Below are 9,623 nucleotides of genomic sequence, written 5' to 3'. Positions count from 1 at the left end.
ACAGTGATAAATAATTATAATCACACTTATGTAACTTTAGTCAGATTACGGTGGTGAATAATTATAATCACACTTATGTAACTTTAGTCAGATTACGGTGGTGAATAATTATAATCACACTTATGTAACTTTAGTCAAAATTACGGTGGTGAATAATTATAATCACACTTATGTAACTTTAGTCAAATTACGCTTGTGAATAATTATAATCACACTTATGTAACTAGTCAGATTACGATGGTAAACAGTTGTAGTCACACTTACGTAACTAGTCAGATTACGATGGTAAACAGTTGCAGTCACACTTATGTGACTAGTCTGATTACGATGGTAAACAGTCGTAGTCACACTTACGTAACTTTATTCAGATTACGGTGGTAAACAGTTGTAGTCACACTTATGTAACATTAGTCAACTATTTTGTAATCGATTAAACAAAACGATAGTTTTATAACCAAAGTAATTAAAAGAAAATAAGAAACAGAACTAATGTAGTCTTTTCTGTTTGATGGTTTGTTTATTATGCATAAAATATGCATGTTTCGTACTTTTCTCCAGAATTAAAGGTGTCAAATTTTTTCTTCTACACTAAATAATATACATCTCTAGAACAGATCTTCAATATTTCATTCACCAGTTTTGTCTACTTTTGATTCTAGAGCCACGTGAAGTTTTCCAGAAAATGTCAATTTTTTTACAACCCCAATCTTTCTCTAGCAATTAAAAAAAATGTATTTCTTTTCTTAGTGGTGTGACTATAACGAGAGAAATTCAGTTTGCATACTTTTGCAAAGTTTGATTATCAAAAATGGAAAGTCTACTTAAATGACTTTTAAAATAATCCATATTTCTCCATTGTTCACCGCTAGAGGGAAGCTATTCCAGATAGTATGGATATCAGCGTGAGTATCCAGCGGCTACAGCTTCACTTTCTTTCTCACTTATTTTACGATATATATACTCATCTTAGCGCTATCCGATTAAAGCTATGATTTCAATTTTCGTCTATGTAGGCTTTAGCTGAGGCAGCTTCCCACTCCTTTGAAATTGTAAATAAAAATTTTATTATTTAAAGAATGTCACGTCAGCGGAGAATGAGAAAGAACGTGTATTAATAAAAATAAAATAAAAAATACCCTCCTCCCTTTCATAAAGTCACTCCCGTTCTCCAAGTTCATTTCTCAAAGCTCGTCTCAGAACGAGAGCGTCATCTGGTGTCACTGGTGCTTCCGGCTCTTTCTTATACGTTGTCACCCTTATAGGTGGCACATTTTCAAGTCCCGTGTAATTTACTTGATAATATATGTAATATTAGCGATAACCTGATCTGTATATTACTTCCCTGCATGCGTTACTTTTCCTTAAAGTCAAACAATACTGATTATCTTGAATTGATGTAACGTATAAATATACGTGAAATCCATCCAAAGATTCTTGACCGAGAAAAAAGGTCAAAATTTAGTTTTACAGCACATGAATAAAACGATGCAATGTAAGTAATGTTAAGTTGCTTTATTTTATTTTTTTTGTTTGTGAGATATCGCCTTATGTTTGAAGTTAAACATAATTCTAACTTTTTTAATATATATATATATATGTGTGTGTATAATGGCCCTAGAGTTTTACCTCGATAGAATACATTATAAGAACATCTTTAATATGTATTCTAATGCCCGAGTTCTTCGTCCAAGTTAGAAACTGTAATAACAGAGTTCATGAATAATACAAGTGGTCTTACTTTACACTTTGAAGTGGTTATTGTTTAACGTTAACCATTCTTTTAGTCTTCTTGTATTACGTGACGTATTTATTTATTTTTCCGGAGTTTACACTTTAGTTGTTTATACTACAATTTATCAAGGTTTTTCATTGTATTTTCCAGCATTTGTTTTGTTTGTTTGTCAAATATAGCTTGTTACACACACGGATATAAAGGCGGGAAGTTTAAAAATTATCAATAAAATCGTTGTTAATTTTAGAAGCTATTTAAGATAATAAGCCTCAAACTGCTAGCCATCGTCATTCATTTTTTTTTCTTGCAGATATTCGACAGCAGTTAAACGAACAGCTGAAATGTCTCGATGTACGAATGGAAAATCAAGTTGCTATCGTGGCAGAGATCCAAGATTTCTTCAGACGGAGAGCGGAGATAGAAATGGACTACTCACGATCACTAGAGAAACTGTCCAAGAGTCTGATGCTACGACACAAAGCAGAGAAACAAAAGTTAGTCAGTTGTTTTACAAAGAAAATAAAGTGTTTATATTAAAATAAATTATTTTAACCGTGGATTTGCTTAAAACATCGTGTTTTCTTTTCGCTAATGTTTAACCTAAACACAAATTTTCAATTATAATTTTTTCTTATATACAGTCTTTTGGTCAACGTCAAATATCTTAGTTTAGCTGAGGTTTCAAACGTTATAAACGCGTGTAGCGTGCGTTCACTTATTCGTCGTAGCGTCCAACTTACGCGTTTATATAACTTTAGTATTGCCTGTTAGTACCATTTATAGTATAATGTTTCATTATCTGTATCCCAGATTATATGAGAACATTGATACTTTAAAAAAAAATAATTTCCTACTAGACAGTATATCTGATATGTACTTTCAAGGACTTATCTTCCTAACTTTTCTTTTCAAAGAGTTATGACTTTTTATATTGTTTTTTAGCATTTCATTATGCACGTACTTGTAACAAAGTTTCATGTTTCAAATGAATAGTGATACTGTAATATTTTGACTAACGTTTGCCGAGCAATACAAAGTAGTGTATTTATTGAAAGTCTGAGAAAACGTTCAGTGGACTGTTTCTCACGAAATAAAAGCTTTCTTTATAATATGGTTTATGTATCAAGGTTTAAGATTGGACAAGCATATCAACAAGACGTACTGCAACAGCTGTTATTTGTCCCAATGACTGAACTTGAAGATGTGTGGAAAATCCACTTATAATTTAGACGCAGGTGTAGAATGTTTAGTATTAAGATGCAAAAGATGGTACCGAGTTTCGAACTTGACAGAGTTTCCTTGTTTAAAAATGGAAATTTTACAGGATATCCTTGTACAATAATAAAGTATTGAATAAGTGGACTTTTAATTGATTTATCATGTAGGAAGAGACTTTTCTCTGTATTTATATATATATATTACTTTCTAGGGTTTTCCAAAGAAACTTTCCACCTTGTTTACATCCTCTTCAGAGTTCCCTCAAAGCTAGAGCTTTGGTTGCTTTTATAATCATAAGACTAGAAGTTAAAGAAAGAATAAGATTCAGTATCTGTGACACACCATATTATATTTCTGCAAACTCAGTACAGCTATAAGTTAATTCAACAAACTTCTCCCATTTGTCACTGAATTTACTATTTTTTGAAACTGTGTACTGAATACAAGCTACAAACGCTATTATAGAACCAGCTTTTTATAGTTGGAGGAATACATTTCACTCACTCGATCAAAAAAGAAAATAAGTTGTATATTTTTTTCAGGTTATAAAAAATTCATTATTAGGGCTAGTTTTATCATACAATTGCAAGGGGCGCCACCAGTCAAGATTCACCCGTCTCATGAGGATCAGGGCTAGTTTAATTATACAATGGCAAGGGGCGCCACCAGTCAAGAATCACCCGTCTCACGAGGATCAGGGCTAGTTTGATCATACAATTACAAGGGGCGTCAGCAGTCAAGATTCACCCGTCTCACGAGGATCAGGGCTAGTTTTATCATACAACTGCAAGGGGCGTCAGCAGTCAAGATTCACCCGTCTCATGAGGATCAGGACTAGTTTTATCATACAATTGCAAGGGACGCCACCAGTCAAGATTCACCCGTCTCACGAGGATCAGGACTAGTTTTATCATACAATTGCAAGGGACGCCGTAATTCAAGAATCATCCGTCTGATGAGGTTATTTATTTATGTAAGAATGCATATATAATAACGTGTTCTTGATACCACACATGTCAACATCACATATTTCAAAGTAAGAGAGATTTTTATTTTACTCCCCGTTCAATAATTTTTTACAATGTCTAAGTCTGAGAACATACCAGTTACACACGTGATAACCTTGTCATAAAGCTGCGAAGAAGGTCCCACTGTAGACGTACGTGAGAAAATAAGTGTCCTGGGAGAAATAAGAAAAAAGATGTTCCCCGTAAAACAGTGGAAAGTTGACAGGCAGTTTATTATGTGCTGTGATGCTCGTCAACTTGAAATAAAACTGAATTCACTTTTATCGGTTCATGTATGAAGACACTCAGATTTTTTGGTTTCGTACAAGGCAACGTTTACCTCGTGAAAAGGGAACGTTTGTGCTTTTGTGTGGTTTAAGTTTAATAAAAATATATCGCTAGGTGTACTTCCGCAGAATCCCAGAAAAATGTTCTATTTCAAGAGTAAATAAAGCCAAAATTAAGAGTAACAAATATTTGTATTTTTATTTTTTTTTTTGCTTTTGAAGTTCATACGCAATGCTGTGTTGTAGCCTACGGAATGCATGATTTTTCTCGTGATTCATGGCCTGCGCACGTTTTGCTGACGTCACGACAGTACATATTAAGCGCCCCTTATATGACGCCATTTTAGTGTCTACTGACTAACTGACAGACAACACACTACTGTCAAGTGGTGCGAGTGGTTAAGATAGGTGACCCCCTCCAGGCGGCCTTCATCAGCCTCCCCCCTTCGGGAAAATTATTGTATTTCATTAGTGGATATGAAAACAAATGTTTTAAAGAAACATTTAAGTTCAAAAGGGTGGAAGAAACTCGAGATGCATTATTTCCGTAAAGAAAATATAATAAAACCTTATTACCTGTAACCTAGCATACATTTTTCATTAATACAAATTTTGTCAATTGCACGTACTGCCATATCGATGAGTATTTAGTCGATTTGTTTATATACAGAGTATTTTTATAACAATGAGCTATAAGGGAGATTCTATTGTTTGATTGAAACAAAACACTGTGTTTTGTGTCGCCGTTTTAAAACAAAAACAACACATTTTATAAACTAACCTGTCGGGGCCGAAGAACGCTTTACGGGTGTCGAGTGCACACATATTAAATTTTAAAATTTAAGTAGGAATAATAATTTTAACACTAGGTAATTTATATTTTTCGCCTGCTTCTAGAATTTTTTGAACCTAGTAGATATAATATTCCAGAAATCAATTATTTTTTAAAGGAAAAGTTTAGATAGATGATTCATTTTAATTTATCTGTAAGATTGTAACGACTTTAAACACTCTCTTTAATAGATTTTGTCTGATTAATAAAACACACGCAAAAAAAATTCTCGCATATTAAAATGTCGTCTCCGAGCAGTTTGGTGAAATTCATTATATTAAAATCTTTCAAACGATCATCTTTTTTTTTTCAGTAATGATAATGTTATAAGTTCCTTCGCATTACTGCTAATTAATATTTTTGTTTTGACAAAAAGTAGTAATTCACTAAAATCAACTTAATTTATTTTGTGTGTAATAAGTTACATAATATATTATTTAAAAAATGAGTAGTTTGAACTGTAATCACCTGGTGAAGATTAAAAAAATGAGTAGTCTGAACTGTAATCACCTGGTGGAGATAAATTTAATCGTTTAATAAAAATATGGTTTTATATTTACGATCGTTTGCAGGCTTTTTTGGAAACGTTTGTTTGTTTCGAATTAAGCACAAAGCTACACAATGAGTTATCTGTGCTCTACCCACCACGGGTATCGAAACCCGGTTTCGAGCGTTGTAAGTTCGCAGACATACCGCTGTGCCATTGGGGGACTTTTTGAAAACAGTAAAAAAAAAAAAGCCTTGAAGATTTATGTTGTTTTTGTTTTTGAAGTTAAGCACAAAGCTACACAATGGGCTATCTGTGCTCTGCCCACCACGGGTATCGAAACCCGGATTCTAGCGTTGTAAGTCCGCAGACATACCGCTGTGCTACTGGGGGGCGAAGATTTATGTATTTGTTTTGTTATCAAGAATACGTTACACAATAAGCTGTCTTTGATGTGACCACCTCGTGTATCGAAATCCGGAATTTTAGCGATATAAACCCTCAGATTCGCCGCTGAGTCACTGGGGGCTGTATTTAAGGAAGAGCAGTCGCTCAAACGTGTTGTTTTAGAAAAAAAAAAGGGCTGTCTGTACTGTGCCTATTACGTGTATTGGTGTTTAGCGTTATAAGCCTCCAGACTTACCACTGAACTGCTGGAGGCCATTGGGGCCGTGGATGCGTTATAATAATGACGGTCAAATCCCATTATTCGATCTGACAAGAGAAGCCCAAAAGTTGGTGGTATTGATTAGCCGCCTTCCCTCCAGTTTATCAGTTCAAAATTAGGGACGGTTAGCACAGATAGCAGTTGTGTACGTGTGCACGAAATTCAACAAACAATCATGAAATTTGAAATACTTCATAAACATACAGTTTTACTGAATTTTTTCAACACATATCTTGGTACAAGTTCCAAGTAAAACTCATGCTAGTAGAACTGGAGGCAGAAGTTAGCACTTGGGAGCATTGGTTTAGAAATTTGAAGAAGCGTTATGCTTGTATCAGATGTTTTTGCTATGGATTCTCGATGTAAATACTTTGTTCACTGGCCAGCCTTATTTTAGTTATTTGCGTAGGAACCGACATCTCCAGTGTTACACCCATCCTACCTCATTAGAGCCGGGATCTGTTACATAGTTGAGACCATAGCTGTATGCTGGTTAAGGATTTGTCTTATACAAAGTCTGCTGGACTGGAATATTTACAGGTGCCTAAGAGACAATATAAGCATGAGCACATATATTCCTATGGCAATAGTGCTTGACCAGAGCTATAGTTGACATTTCATATTTAAATTCTACTTTTAGAGCATATTATATTTGTAACTGGGTCATAGCATCTTTCAAAACCACGCATGTAGCTGCCCTTCTGACCAATCTCATGCGAAGTTGACCATCCAGTCCCAACTTTTTCTATAGAAGATCAAATTCTAAAACCTACTGGCTATCTTGACCACTCACCAGCAGTTTTAATTCACTGATTTTGCTTGCTTGAACATTCTGTAATGGAAGGAGAAAGTTTTGTTTTTTTGGTAAGTTTTGGCAAATTGGAGGGGTGTCTAGTAGTCCCCAAAATTCCAAATGAAAACCTGATCTTCTCCACATCTGAAAAGGATCCTGTAGATGAATATGTGTTGCTCGTCAACATGTTTAACATACAGGCTCTCGTGGAAGTCATAAATGGACTTGTCCTATGATTCAACAAGTCACTTCAACTGTCATCAACATCATCCATCCCTTCAGTCTAGGAGCTGCCAATGACTGAATCACCTGTGGTCATGAGACCACTATCCCACCAGTGAAACGCAGCCTATCTGCTGTAAAGTCCACTCTAACAAGGGAGACTCCACCCATTATTAAGGAGGAAAATGAAACATTGGAATCTGGGTGTCTTGTTGGAGTTTGCGAGGTGACTTGCAAACAACAAAATCACACGTGCAAACACCTATGGTGGGATCTTTATGAAGGATAATCTTCCCAGAGTAAATATCTGGGAAAGCATTAAAAACACATCGGGAAGGTCCTCCATTTTCTTCAGTCACCTCTGATCAATGCCTGCCTCCTGATGCTACTACCATAGTGTTGGTTTTCACATCTTTGGCCATACTTACACCCCCGAAGAACTTGGATTTTCTAACAACAGCACCAACATTGGTCCTAGTAAATTACACCCTCCAATAGACCACTATATTCAGCCCTCATTGCCAGGCCTAGGTAACTAAGTGGTAACTAACTAGGTAACTGGGTTCTATGCCAAGGGAGGAGGACAACTGTAGGGGATGAGGCAAATATTATCAGTTCATGATGGCAATATAGCTCCATCAAGCTCAGCAAGAGCTTATGAAGGTCAGATGAAAATCTGGAAAAGGTCAAGAAAATCATCACCTTAGGAAAAGTGTGATTTGCAGATACCTTTGAAAACCTATTTTTAGATATGTGCCTTCTTAATCTACATACCTCAAAGTGTGTATCTTCTTTTTCATTTAAAAAAATTCAATTTGAGGAAGTGTTTTATTCATCTTCAAAATTTAGTTTAAAAAAACAAATCAATATGTGGTAAATGATCAATGAACTTTGGCATTTTTTACTAATAAATTTACAGTTATCACATATTGTGCTTCTTTTGTAAGCTCAACTAAATAAAACTATTAGCACATATTGTACTTTTAGATTAAATTTAATATGTGTACTTTACCCATCATTACATTTCGATTTAAGAAAGTTTGACGTGCGATAAGTGACCAGTGAACATTACTCTTCACTTATAATATGGTTACAAAATAATGTATTTTGTATTATTCTAATTTCATTACATCACTATCATAGTGTTTATCGATTTGTATAATTTGGATTAGGTATGCATATTTCTTATTTTAAAGAGTTTACTTTTGTATTTTGTAAATTATATATTATATTGATTTATATTAAGGGGAGTTTATTTTTGAATTGCAATTAATAGTGATTATCTATGTCATAGGGGTGTATTATGCATCTTTGTACCATAATGCTTCTATAAGTGATTTATGATGAAGGGTTTTATTGAGTATATCTGTCATAGATATTGATCAGTATCAAAGGACATATTTACAATTTATTTTGTAATGTTAAATATATGTCATGTTCACTGTTGTATGGTCGTACTTGTCTATCTTTTATACATGTCTGGTTAAGTAGGTGTTTCAAAGAGACAAGAGCAAGCATAATATTGGTGCACAATTTTTGTTCCTCTGTGTATGATTTGGTTAAAATTAAATCCAGTTTGAGGACAATTTTAAAGTAAAGGGTAGGAAGAATGTGGTGTGTAAAACATTCCAGGTGTGTATTTTCCTTAATAGTTTAGGTAGGTGAACATTTCATATCCAGACATGTGTGTAGCTTTAACACACGGAAAGACTATATCTGCAATTTGGTTAACTTGCTAGCATCCAATTTATACATTGTCATGTGTCAGTCCCAATTGGCGCCATTGCATTGTCCTATGCAAATTGTTACTCTTCAACTACTATGTGGTTTAGTATCGTGTAGTCACAGGCACCGATTCTTGGGGGGACAGGTCTTCTGTACTTTCAGGAGTAAGAGTTATAGTGACAGTTTCCAAGGCACCCTACGCGAAGTCTGGTGCATTACTTTGGCTGATGGCTATCTTTTAGGGTGTTCAGGTGCTTTAGGGAGCATACGAAATACTCTTCGACACAACCTAAATGTACCCTTCAACAAAATGTACGAGCGAGGTACATTTTCTGGAAGATATGTCATTACTTGAAATTCATAAGTCGCCATATCTTTAAAAATATTAAATAGAAGCGGCAGAATGGACTTTAGTATGTGTCCGAATATGATTTTAAAAAATGGTTAAAAGTTACTACTCAAAAACTACTGACACACCAGTTTTACTTATTTGCTTAAATAGTAATGCAAAAAGGGAAGAAAACATGCTTGTTAAAGTTTAGAGAAATTATTTTATAATTTTGTCTCAACTTGCCTAAAAATAAATTAAGTGCATCACTGACGTTCGGAATGGATTAGATGCAAGGAATTTCTTAAGCCTAATTCTTATTGTT

The 9,623-nt window shown here is 34.6% G+C and overlaps 1 pseudogene; it reads left to right on the top strand.

Moving 5' to 3' along the window:
- Window positions 1-1,659: 1,659 nt before the first annotated feature.
- The window catches only part of LOC106463380, a 39,551-nt pseudogene continuing 31,587 nt past the window's right edge, over window positions 1,660-9,623 (top strand).

Source organism: Limulus polyphemus, unplaced genomic scaffold (genome assembly GCF_000517525.1).
Source record: "Limulus polyphemus unplaced genomic scaffold, Limulus_polyphemus-2.1.2 Scaffold1389, whole genome shotgun sequence".
Taxonomy (NCBI): Eukaryota; Metazoa; Arthropoda; class Merostomata; order Xiphosura; family Limulidae; genus Limulus; species Limulus polyphemus.
The sequence above is the reverse complement of the archived record's forward strand: the minus strand, read 5'-3'. Positions and strand labels throughout refer to the sequence as shown.